This window comes from Macaca mulatta, chromosome X, assembly GCF_049350105.2.
Source record: "Macaca mulatta isolate MMU2019108-1 chromosome X, T2T-MMU8v2.0, whole genome shotgun sequence".
NCBI lineage: Eukaryota > Metazoa > Chordata > Mammalia > Primates > Cercopithecidae > Macaca > Macaca mulatta.
In genome coordinates, this window is record NC_133426.1 from 117203361 (window position 1) to 117216243 (window position 12883).

The window sequence follows — 12883 nt, forward strand, 5'->3', positions numbered from 1 at the left end:
TTGGCAATGTAGCAGACATTGTAGAAATGGAATCTGGGGCTCCCATGGAGGAACCGACAACCAATATGTATTGATGTCCAATGTACTCTGCTGGGTTCTGGGTGCCGTGGGGAGACGGGTGGGTAAAGGCGACTCATTCTGACTCAGGTTTGCATGGTCAGGTATCTTGCCAATTAGGTTGGATTTGCTGGAATAAAATGAGAACTTTCAAGAATTTTCCAAGCTCCTGGGTTGAGGTATTTATTTTCTCCCAAAGCTGGGCCGCAAACAAAGATGGCTTTTGTTTGCAGTAAAATACTCATTCCTTCCATTTTGTCCTGCAAAGTGACTTCTACAGCTTTGGGAGTCAGGTTTGCTGAGTGGGGAAACTGATTGTCCATATTTCAGTGGTTTAGAAATGACCAAAAATGTTTGCCTTTTCTGGCTCTTGAATAAAATGTTTAGGAATTTCATTGGCAAAATGATGAAATTGTTCCTTTACTGCTGCAAGATTTCCGAAACTATATATTGTGTGTTAACTCAGAAGAGGCAAAAGATGGGAAGCAGACTCAGATGATGAATACTCTGCCTTAATTGGGCGCTTACTCACTCTGCCGTGGCAACGCACTGTGTTCTGGACTTTGGAGATATCTCATTTAAAACTCTCAACAGCCTGTGGGGAAGGGACTGTTATTGTTCTCATGGTAGAGATGGTCAAACTGAGTTTCATAGAGGCTCAACTCTGAAATCATGAGACTAGGATTTGAAGCCAAGTTCAGCTGGTTCCATGGGCATTGCTAATCATTTGGCAACAGTGCCTCTAGACTAGTCTGGCTACAAAGGGACAGAGGTATGTATTTATTTTGACTTAACGAACAGTTGTTTAGTGTTTACCATGTCCTGGGCACATGATAACTGCTTTACAAATGTTAGATTATTTACTCCTCATAGACAACCCTGTGAGGAGGTACTATTATTAATATCATATGACAGGTGAGAAAATGGGGGCACAGGGGTGTTAAATCACTTGCCTGGGGTCAGTCAGGCTAGCATGTGACAAAGCCAGAGTTACAATCCAAGTGGCCATGTTCAGGTGTGTGGCCCATTCCCTTGACTCTGTGCGGGTTAGCATGCTACCCCCTGTGCCCTGTCTACATAGCTCTGGCTCAGAAACACTGAAGACATGGGCCTCTTTTTGTGGTTTTGTAACAGATTTGTACTTTTTAAAGTATTGTCCACCATTGAAGCTCTACGTTCTGCTTCTAAGGGTCCTGTGGGGTTGGTGGGAAGAGCGAATACATACTCCGTCCTTCTATAGCAAGACTATCTTAGAGGCAAGGTTGCCCAGTGGTTAAAGCATGCCCATGGTGCCAGCTGAACTCACCTTCAAATCCTGGCCTTATTATTTCAGAGCTGAACCTCTCTGAACGTCTGTATCACTCTCTTTGCTAAAGGAAGAGGAAGCTTTCTCCCGATATCTTCATTTACTTCCAGTTTTTGGTTTTGTGGGGAGAGCTGGGTTTCCTCCACAGCTAGGCGCTGGTGGCGAAGGGCTTTTGGACTGTCACCACTTTTCATTCAACAGATACTTCAGGATAGCACCCTTCAAAGGCAGTCTGTTTGGGGTCACCAGGAACAGACGGAGTGCTCTTCCCTACTGCGCTCATCCCACCTAGTCCCATCTATCCTTCCCTACTCTGAGTCCCTCCTCTCAGCACTGCCTCATTCCCCAGAGCCAGGCCTAGACAATGGTGGCTGCTCAGCTTGGAGGGAGGGGGGATGAAGAGGCAGCAGGCCCAACCCACCAGCTTGAAAGCTTCATTTGACAGGGGAGGAGGCACATCTGGTTTGGGTTTTCAATTCAATTCAACAATGATTTATTGTGAGTCTGCCAGCTGCAGAGGTTCTGGGCTAGGCTAGGCAGCAAGAGATGCAAAGATAAGTAAAATACTGTCCGTGCCCTTAAAGGAGTTTTCTAGGTTGTAGAGGTGTGTAGACCCAAACGAGCATTTTTTTTAATGTGATAAGCCCTGTGCTTAGTAGTTTGCCTTGCCTACATTATTATGTCTTTGCATCTTCCCAGCAGGTTTTGTGATGGAGGTGGGTAAACTATTATCCCTTCATTTGACACACATGAGGAAACAGAGCCTCAGAGAGGAAGAGACTGGCCCAAGGTCACATGGTTAAGAAGTGACCAAACCAGTCCTGGAACTATTACATTCTTCTGCTTCTCAGAGATGATGAAGATGATGATGATGACAAAAAACACTTACTGAGTTCTGGAGGCCGAGTCTTGTGCTATGTGGGCTGCAGATATTATTTTATTGGCAACTTCCAACATCCCATTGAGGCTGATGTTGTTATCCCTTTTTCTAGAAGAGAAAATGGAGGTAGCCTTGGGAAGTGATGGAGTTGGAATTTGAAACCAGGTCATTCCAGTCCACCAGCCTGTACCATAAAAGAGGTAGACACGGGGTGGTATGTTCAGGGGCAAGAACAATGAATTGTGCCTGGAAAGGCTTCATGCCAGAGATGGCATTTACATTTAGCCTTGAAGGGTGAGATGGGGTTATGCTTGGTACAGTTGGGAGAGAGGGTATCCCAGTTAGAAGGGATAATCTGAGCAAAGAACCCAAAGAGATGACTTGTGGAGCATTTTGATTGAGAGGTTGTAGGTTCATCCAGCATGCAGGCTGGGGACTCTGGGTGTAGAGGAACAATATGAAGGAAACCAGAGATACACCTGATGGTCTTCCACATTTTTGTCAAGTTGAGGTTCTTATTAAGAGCAGGTACTCTGCCCCAAAGGCTTTTCAAATGATACTATCTTGCAACCCATGAGCAAACACCCTCGAGACTCTCACTGTGTAAATACTACTGTGCTGAGAGCTGCAGTGAATACGAAAGAAAACAACTCAATTCCTCAAGTGTGTGCCGAAGGCCCCCGTGTGGTTGAGGAGGCAAGATACACACAATCAGGAAAAGCAGCAGCTAGCACAGGCAGCTTGCGATGAGGGCCAAATGAGTTTTCCCAGCCTCAGATTTCAAGGAACATGAACGAGAGGAAGGCAGGCAAGCTTAAGGCCGGGTGGGGCAATCAGTGTAGCTGGCGTCAAGGGCTCTGGCGAGGCCTCCCTTCCCCCAAACTGCCTCGGTCCCCAACCATGTCTTGACCTCCCAGAGTTTGTTAGGGAAGATGGGACCTTATGGGATGAGAGACAGCCCATGGGAGCTGGGAAACCGAGCCGAATACCTGATATTCCTGATCCTCCAATTTTCTACACTTAGTCTCATTTCCTGGCAGCTCCTCCAGCTGCTGAATTGTATGTGTATGTGTGAGCCGTATTTTAAATTAAGCAGTGAGTTCTTTCAGCTCATCATAAACATGCTAAAAAGCTTCAGCCACGGCCTGAGCCCACCCCCGCTCTTTATACACACAGACAGCAGCTGGGGCCACTCGACCCCACACTCTAATGTGCATTGCCTATGACTCACCAACAAAAACGACTGTATGTTTCAGTCTCCCTGGGTAGCTGATTCCTAGTTGTGGTGGGAAATCTCAGTCCGATTTGGAAGGCAAAGGGCCTCAGCCCCGCCCTACCGACTGTGAATTCTACAACATATGGAGCGCCTACCTTGTGCAAGGCATTGTGGGTAAGTCCATTCATCTCTCTGGGCTTTCCATTTCCTCAGCTTCAAAATGCATGTACTAATCCTGCTGGCTTTACCTCCCTCCCAGGGCTGTGTGTCTTAGCCACACTGGTCTTTCCATTTCTGGAGCATTCTCAAAGTCTTTTCCTGCCCCAGGGCCTTTGCATGTGCTCCTGCCTGGACTGCCCTTCCTCTTGCTTTTGGCATGGGAGGCTCGTTCCTAACCTTTCAGTCTCAGCTTAATGTTACCTCCTGAGATGAGCCTTCTCTGACCACCCACAGTTAGATGCCTCCTGTTCCTCCCTTACATGTATTTTATTAGCAATGCTTCCTTAACCCCACTTACTGCTCTGGGTAATTATGTCTATTTATATTTGTCTTTTTATGGTATGTCTCTCCCACTGGAATGTAAGCTCCAAGAGGACAGGGACCTTGTCTGTGTCACTCAGCAATGTATCCCTCTCCTCTAGAGTGGTGCTTGGCACATAGTAGGCTGACATAAGCAAAACCATCTGGAAAATATTTTCTTCCTGAGGTTCTTGCCAGACATATGGTTGCTGAGGGAAAAATTATGGCAGAACTGTGTCATTCCATAGGAAAAAAATCAGGCTAAAAGGGAAGAGTTTGTTGAAAACAGTTCTGTTTTAGAAACCAGTCCTTTGAGTCTCATCGCCAGACACAGTCTTATGAAATTAAACAAAGAAATAAAAAGCATAAAAGCTAAGTTTTTATTGGGTATTTACTATGTGCCAGGAACTGTTCTAAGTGTTCTACACAGATTATCTCATTTAATCCTCATAATAACCCAACGACGTCAACTCTATTATTAGCTCCATTTAACAGATGAAGGAATTGAGGCTCTGGGATGTTAAGTAAAGTGCCCAAGGTCACACAGCTAGCAAGAGGCAGGACCAAAAGTTGAACCCAAGGCAGTCTGAGTCCAAGTCCACAAACTAAATCATCTCACCTGCAGCCCCTACCTCATGTTACCCTACACCTCCCACGCCACCCCCAGGCACCATTCTACTACAGCACTGGCCACATTGCAGAACAGGGGTTTGTTTACTTGTCTGTCCTTCCTATGAGGAGATTCTCAAGTGCAGAGACTGGATCTTCTCCATTTTTGCTTCCCCTGTGCCTGGAAGAGAGCTTGTTCTGGAATAGCTACCAAGGAATATTCGTTGAATGAGCAAATTAGTGAGGGAGTAAGTGGATCCATATTCCTCAATAATTTTCAGGCTTCAGGCTTATGGACTCATGTGTATTTCCCTGGTCAAGCATAACACTGGGCACAAGGGTATTCTGGTGCAAGAGGTCCCTCTCACCACAGGGTACAAGGAGGACTAGCTCTGACTGGGAAAACCAAAGCAGTGTTCCATGGAGCAAGGCGCTTGATCCCAAAGGTTTCATTTTGTCATCAGTCTAAAAAGTAGCTGGACCTGTTTAGGACTTAAACAAACTTTCAGTGTTCCAAGCCCATCTCAAATCCTTTGCAGAATGAGGCAGGGTGTGGGGAGGTGGTGGTGGGGCAGTTATAAATAAACAAATACCCACAAACCGGCTGGTTTTTTAAACAGAATTTGCTTCAGTCATTGCTGCACCACATTTTCCCAACTGGCCTCCGTCGTGAGAACAAGTGGGAACTTTCATACTGAATGGCTTTATTTTTATTCCGACCAGATGAATGGCAGGAGTTTTGGCTCGGGAAGCAGGTTTCCGATCCTCAGCACACAGTTTGCTGCCCTACTGTGCCCCGTCCATCACACACAGCGCCCTGCACAACATACCCAGTCATTGCATCTGCTGCCTCAGCCCTTGAAAATAATTGGGTCATTGTTTTATTACACCAGCGAGAGAGCTGCAAGCCTGTTAGGATTATGTCATTGATATTTGCGTGAAAAGGCAATCATGATATGCTGGTCATTTAACACAGCTGGGAATGCAATTGTGTTGTCATTGTTTAAGGTTCTCATCCAGCCCCTCTGACTTTGTTGCACAGCCCAGCCAGTGTAAATGGATCGCTCTGATGTATGTCACCTTTAAAATGCTTTCTAGCCCTTCAAGGTACCAAGCAGGATTTAACTCTTTTCATGCACTTGGACTTTGCTGCTTGTAGGCACAGCAGTCTGAAGGTGAGAGATGCTTGCTTTTCATGCGTGTGGGAGTTGTGCACCCTAGTGGCAGGATGCTGCAATACAGTGTCATTTGTTCACTAACTGCTGATCAGAGCCAAGGACAATTTTGGCTCAAGAACAAATGAGACCTAATGTCTGTGAGGGAAGACTATGTAGATAAGCCACGGGTCAGAGTTGTGTTGCGACTTGTGTTGTGTGCTAGTTTCAGTGGGACTTGTGCTTTCATTGCAATTGTCACTATGCTTAAGCAGGGGTCTCTGCTAAGTAAATTCAAGCATATTTGCATTTATCGACAGGTATTACTGATGGCAGAAAATCTTATTTCCACATAAGGCAATGAGTAACATTGATTATAGAAGTGTAAACAAAGCTCAAATTCATGCGCCATTGCAACTCATCGATCCTCTTCTACTGGCACACTAGCCTGAGTTTTATGGCATATAGCCATTAAAGTATTGTTCAGAGGAATCTGTTGCAGACACCTGTTCATCCCTCTTCTGGTCCCGGTCCTTGCCAAACCAGCTCTGTGCCTTTGCCAACCACCTTGAGTTATGACAGGAAAAGTTGACTCAATAAGGGAGTCAGCTGAAGGGATGGAGTGGCTTAGATGCAAATCACCAAATCCCAGTGGCCATGGCTATAAGGAACACAGATTCCTGAAGTTTTCTTGGCAACTAGCTCCAACTGCTTTGCCTTCTTGGTGCTTTGGTATTTGTGTTGTTCTAAGTTCCCAGTTTTGATCTGTTTTTGCCTTATGGCTGCAGCTTCCCTTTCTGGAAAATGGGGCTCTTGCTGGGATCAAATGAGAGAACACACCCAGACTTGGCATAGTGCCTGGCACAGAGTAAGTGCTCAACAAATCGTACCTGTCGTCTCTTTTTCCCTGTCCAGGTTTCTTCTGGTTCTGTTCTCTGTACCTCCAGTATTGGCCCAGAACCAGGACGTCTTCCCTCCCCTGACTGGCAAGTCAGATTACCTGGCCCTCAGACAAGCTGGGCTCCCTTTTCTGGCAGCCTTTTGTTGTCCTTACCTGTTGCCATGTGCCACTCACTGTAACCACAGGCAGACCTCTGCCAGTTGCTGACATTAACCTATTGAATCCTGGCAGAGAAGAATGAGTTTGCAGATTGGAATTTGCACGTCTGGGCCAGATACGAGACCAGGAGGCAAAGCCATATTTGCCTGTCCTCCCCACTTGTGAGCAAATCACCCACATTCTGGTTAAAACCAGATGTTTCACACCCATGACTGCAATGCCACACATCAAACAGTTGCTCACAAAGAACACAAAGTGGTTTTCACCTCAGAAATGTAACCTGCCGGTCACTTCTCAAATTTCCTAGCAGCAACTACCATGCCTGGGTATTTTTCCCTTAAAAATGACAACCGTGTTGGGTCTCCTGTAGGGACTTTAATTTGGAAGCCCTGGGAGAACTTATATGCTCTTTCCAAGAGGGTCTCTGATGGCTTTAATTCACATGGAGTTAATATATTGGAAAAGATAAGAGATCTTCCCCAAACTCAGTTGCTCCTTGAAAATGCTATTCAGTTGCCTTGGCGAATAGCCAATCCAAACATTAAAAAAGAGATAGAGAATGCAGGAATCCTAAATGCTATTCTCAGTGCATGTCCAAACAAGAACTGGGGGCTGAGGGGCAAAGAACAGAAAGAGGAGAAAAGACAGCTTTTGTAGCCTAGGCCATGAGTTGATCCCACCCCATCATGTCCTGTACCCTCCACGCTCATAAAGAAGAAAGAGGAGGCTGGGCACGGTGTCTCATGCCTGTAATCCCAGCACTTTGGGTGGCCAAGGCAGGCGGATCACCTGAGGTCAGGTGTTGGAGACCAGCCTGGCCAACATGGCGAAACCCTGTCCCTACTAAAAATACAAAAATTAGCTGGGCGTGGTAGCACATGCCTGTAATCCCAGCTCCTCGGGAGGCGGAAGCAGGGGAATTGCTTGAACCTGGGAGGCAGAGGTTGCAGTGAGCTGAGATTGTGCCATTGCACTCCAGCATAGGCAACAGAGTGAGACTTGGTCTCAAAAAAAAAAAAAAAAAAAAAAACCCAAAAAACAAAAAACAGAAAAAGAAAGAGGAAGAAGACAAAGACAATGACGAAGATGAAGACGAAGACGAAGACGAAAGAAGAAGAAGAAGAAGAAGAAGGAGGAGGAGGAGGAGGAGGAGAGGAGAAGACAAGAGAAGAGAAGAGAAGAGAGAAGGGAGAAGAGAGAAGAGAGGAGAAGGAGAAGATGTGGTGGCATCATGACTTTTCTGCTAGGGTTAATTGCTCAGCCTGAGAGGCTCTCCAGGCTGGCAGGCCACACTAGAGCCAAGAGTGAAGGGTCCATTCAGTAAGGTCACTGCCATAATCAGTTCTCAACCACTTTAACTCAGTTTTTCTGTTGCTGCTTTGTTGGTTAGTGATGTGTTTGTTTCTACCCATTTGGGAGAAGGGTAGGAAAGGAACTAAGCTGATCAACTATTCCACATGTGTCAGGCCCTGTATTTGTCTTTTCAAACATTTATTCACACTCTGAGGGACTCACTCAGGTCCAGCAACTGTGTGGCTGTGAAGCAGGAGTTTCTCTCTATGCATTCACTGGGAATGGTTTGTACTGATCACGCTATTTTTCCAGTGCTTTCAATGTTAGATGTTGCATGGTAAGAAACAGGTGGTTAAGTGTTGAGACAGTTCTTATTTGGAATTGTCTCTTCCTCCTTCTCCTCTCAGGCAGATGCTAAAGGATGTCTGTAGTTTTTTTTTTTATGGCATTTTGCTAAAGATACACTTTCATTAATTCATCAAATAGCTTTTTTGAGACATTATTATGAGTGAGGTGTTGTGCTATGATATGCTTTATATACCATATCTTATTTCATCCTCGCCACAAAGCTGTGAGGTAGGTACTATCATTATCTTAATTTTACAGTCAAGAGACTGAGGCTCAGGAAACATAATGCAAAGTCACACTCAGTTAATAAGTTGAGAGCTAGGATTCAAACCCAGGTTTATCTGACTCACTTACACTATACTTCCTCCACATAGCACACTGTGGGCCTGTCACAGCTCTTGAGGACAACATTCATTCTTAGAAAAGTTTCCTTACTCCACTTTTTGTTGATAGTTACTACTGCTGCTGTTGCTGCTGCTACTACTATTACTACTACTGCTACTGTTTCTCCTCCTCTATTTATCCAGAACTGCATTTTTCCAGCACTCCTAGGTTCTTTGAACCCAGCTACCAGTTATAGAATTTAAACCCAGGCCTGCATGAGTCCATTGCACCCATTCTACTTTTCTGCACTGCTTGTAATGTAACACAGGAGGTATGGGACATCCATAAGTCAGGTAGGTAATTGACTGCAAGCTTAACATTCACTCACCAATCATTTATTGAGCACATATTTGATGAGCAGCCTATGGATCCTGCCCTGGAGTTGTTCATAAGAACTTCCAGGCAGACAACTATGGGATGAATACATTTGAATTTATTAAATCTACATGCAAAAAACCATGCATGTAATTATAAATAGTATATCAGAATATGTGTAAATGGGGTTCTGTAAAAGGTTTGAAAGAGGCAGGCCTGGTTTAGTAGTGAGAACAAGGAGCAACAAGGCTCTGCCACCAAATAACAACATGAGTGTTGTCCCCTTAATCTCTCTGGGCTTCTGTTTCCAGATCAAGGACCTCAAAATAATAGTCATAGTCACCATTTATTGAGTACTTGACTGTTAACCAGGCAGTATGCTAGGTGGTTTTCATTTAATCTTGACAACCAGTATTGTCACTTTCTCTTTTCTATAGCTGAGGCTCAGAGACATTAGGTAATGTCTAGGTCACACAGCTCTTCAGTGACCAGTTGTTTCTATGTCAGAATCCTCTTAGAATCACTGAGTTGTATCACCTCCCTTGCCTCCTGACCCAACTCCCAAGTCAAGTTTTCTCTACTATGTCACCTGAAAATTAAAATTAAAATCAAGGATAATCTTGTTCAACTGAGCCAAGAGGATAAACATTAGAAATAGCAATTAGTAGGTAGAAATGTTGCCAGGAAGAGCTATACAAAAGCATAGAAAGGCAACCAAGGGAGTTAATGATGGGGGTGTGGCAGGGGTTGCATGTTGATGGGTAATTGAATCCTGGCCAGCTCTTACCTTCTTCCTTCACCTTCCCACTCCGCGATTTCTCAGGCTTCTCTAGAGAGCACAACCCACCTAAAGACAGCCTGTGCTGCCACAGGAGGGCACCAGGCCAGGAATGGCAGGCCTCGGGCAGTGAGGCTCTGGGCTGGGAACCATAAATAACCACTTTAATGAAAACCAGCTTTGGCCAAAAGCCTTGTCATTTCTTAAGAGGTTCTGTGCTTCTTCTAATGACCTAGTTACTTGAGACAGGCCTAGCCTAACATATACAACAACAACAACAGTTGCCCTATAATGAGTACTTACTATGGGCCAGGGCCTGTGCTAAACACTCACTAATTCATTTAATCCTCACGCAGCCCTACAGGAGCAAGTACTATTATTTCCCTCACATTACAGAGCAGGCATCAGGCTGAGAGAAGCTAAGTCATTTGCTCAAGATCATATAGCTGGTTGGAGCTGGAATTTGAAGCCTGAAGCATCTAGGTCCAGGGCCTGAGCTCTTTAATTCCTATATTTAATGAATGTCTGTCGAAGGAATAAACAGATGAATGGACAAATGTATTCATTTCACTTCACTTTAACAAACATTTATTGATTGCTCTGTGTCAGCTCCTGTGCTAGGCATTGAGGAATTACAAGTTTAGCACGCGTGCACACACACACAAACACACACACACACACACACACAAACACACACACACACACACACACACCCTGCGTGGCCCTTGCCCTCCAGGGGTTCACAAAAGCATTCTGTATTGTGGCTTGATTTCTTCTGGAGAGAAGTAATTTGAATGTCTCGAACAGCAGTTTTTAATGATGCTATTAAATTTAACCTAAAGCGGGGGTTGTGCACCGGTGACCAAAGTGTTTCAAATGAGAATGTGTCTTTGATTAATCATTGATTCAGCCAGAGAATAGTTACTACCAGAAATGGAGCTGCAACTCCTATTATATTAGCTAACTCTTCCTCCATCTATCATGTCTCTATCTTGTCGAACCCTCCCACGATACAAAAGTTATCTGTACCCTAATGGACAATTATCCCATCCATCATTCCTGCTGGTCTTGTTGATTGCTGGTAGTCTACTTGCCCACGGAGGAGACTTACAAATAGTCACGACCAATGATGCACTGGAAAACTGCTCATTTATAGACATTTTAAATCTATGTAGAATGAATTATTTTTCAGGCTGTCCTTAAGCTGCATTTGCTTTGTTGGTTATGTAAAAGGAGATATGAATTCCTTACCTATGTGTGAGACATGGCGTCTGAATATTTTTAAATTCCTCTAGGCAGCAGCCCTATACATATTTGTTAAAATGACGAAAGAATAAAGTAAACATACCTAGAGTAATTCCAGAGGAGCAGGCTTCATACCTGGAGCTTGGGTGAGTGGCCATCATGTCAGTGTAGTCACCGTCTTCCTCTTCCTTTCTAAGTACTTTGAGGAGAATCCCAAGTTGATTACGGTCAAGGCGAGGACTCCTGGTGCTGAAAATAGGGATTGAGTGGACAATGAGAGATGCCTGTTGAATTCCCTGGGACTATTGCTGAGATTTGAGGGCAGAAATGCCCTCCTCTCCCATGTCCTACCCTAAGCCTGATAACACATTTTACTTTTTGTTACAGTAACTACCATGCCTAGTAAAATTGGAGTCACTGGTTGCCCAAGGCAAAAACCCAAGAGTTGTAGTTCACTCATCTTTATTTCTCACCTCTACATTCAGTCAGTCACTAAGCCCTGCTAAGTGTATTTCCTAAGCATTGCTTGAATGTCACCCATTTTCACCATTCCTACTGCCAGGGCTTTAGGTCAGGACTCCTCCCACCTCCAGACATCTCTTGCCTCGATTCCTACAATACCTTAATATTTTCTCACCTTCTCTCCTTTCTCCTCTGTGACCATTCTCCTCAAAGTGGCCTGAGTGATCTTTCAAACATGCAAATCAAATAATTTCACACCTCCACCCCCTCCACTTAACACTTGCAAATAGCCTCACAACACCTGAGACTTGAGGCTCTCAAAATGTGGGTCCTGGGGCCAGCAACGCCAGCATCTCTGGCAACTTGTTAGAGTACGTACTCATTAGAGTACCTACTGAATCAGAAACTCTGAGTGCTCACCCACTCTGTGTTTAACAGCCCTCCAGGTGATTCTGATGACCACTCAAATTTGAGAACTGGCCCCCTAGAGCCATGGTTCTCAATCCTGGCTGCACATTCAAATAAATGGAGGGAGCTTTTAAAAGTTCTAATGCCTCTCCTGCAGACTAATTAAATCATTTTCTAGGGGTGGGATCCAGTCATAAGTATTTTTTTAAAAGTTCCCCAGGTGCTTCTAATATAGAGTCAAGGCTGAGAACTATTGCTCTATAGGATGAAGTCCAAACTCTTTAGCTTGGCATTTAAGGCCTATCTCTTTGGTCATAACCACCCCCGCTCCCATGCTCTCGCTTGTTCATTCTAGAATTGAATCACAGGGAGTCATTTACAATTCTCTTAGAGCCACACACGGTCTCTTACCTCTGTGCATTTGCACACATAACTCCCACTGCTGTGCCCATCCCTTCCTCCCTCCCTTCACCCAGCTAACACCATCTCATCTACAACACATAACTCAGAAGACACCTCAAAGGAACAGTTTTCCCTGCCCATCCAGTCCGGGTTAGATGCCCCTCCTCTGTACTCCCACAGTGTCCCCATCATAGCAATGGACACATTCTCTTGTTCTTCTCTGGTTAGTTGTCTGCTTTCTCTACCAGTCTGAGAGCTAGGATCCCCAGCGTGGCACACAGTAGATGTTCCATGATTCCGTATGTCCTGTTCCCTCTTTTTGGAGTGACCTTCTGTGCCTTGTCTGTGGCCTTCAGGATGCAGCTCAGATATCACTTCTTGGGAGTCTCAGGATTCTCTGTCTGGACCCTTTCTCTAGGCTCCCACAACAATCTAAATGTAATCTGA

General features: G+C 44.9%; 1 protein-coding gene across 2 annotated transcripts in view; it reads left to right on the forward strand.

Annotated features, from left to right (window-relative positions):
* Positions 1–12883, forward strand: part of RTL9 (retrotransposon Gag like 9) — a 96881-nt gene that overhangs the window by 56006 nt on the left and 27992 nt on the right. For both annotated transcript variants that reach the window (XM_077987362.1, XM_028841624.2), the window contains exon 2: positions 3500–3633. The gene's annotated coding sequence lies outside the window, so the exon portion shown is untranslated. The remainder of the gene's footprint in view (positions 1–3499; positions 3634–12883) is intronic.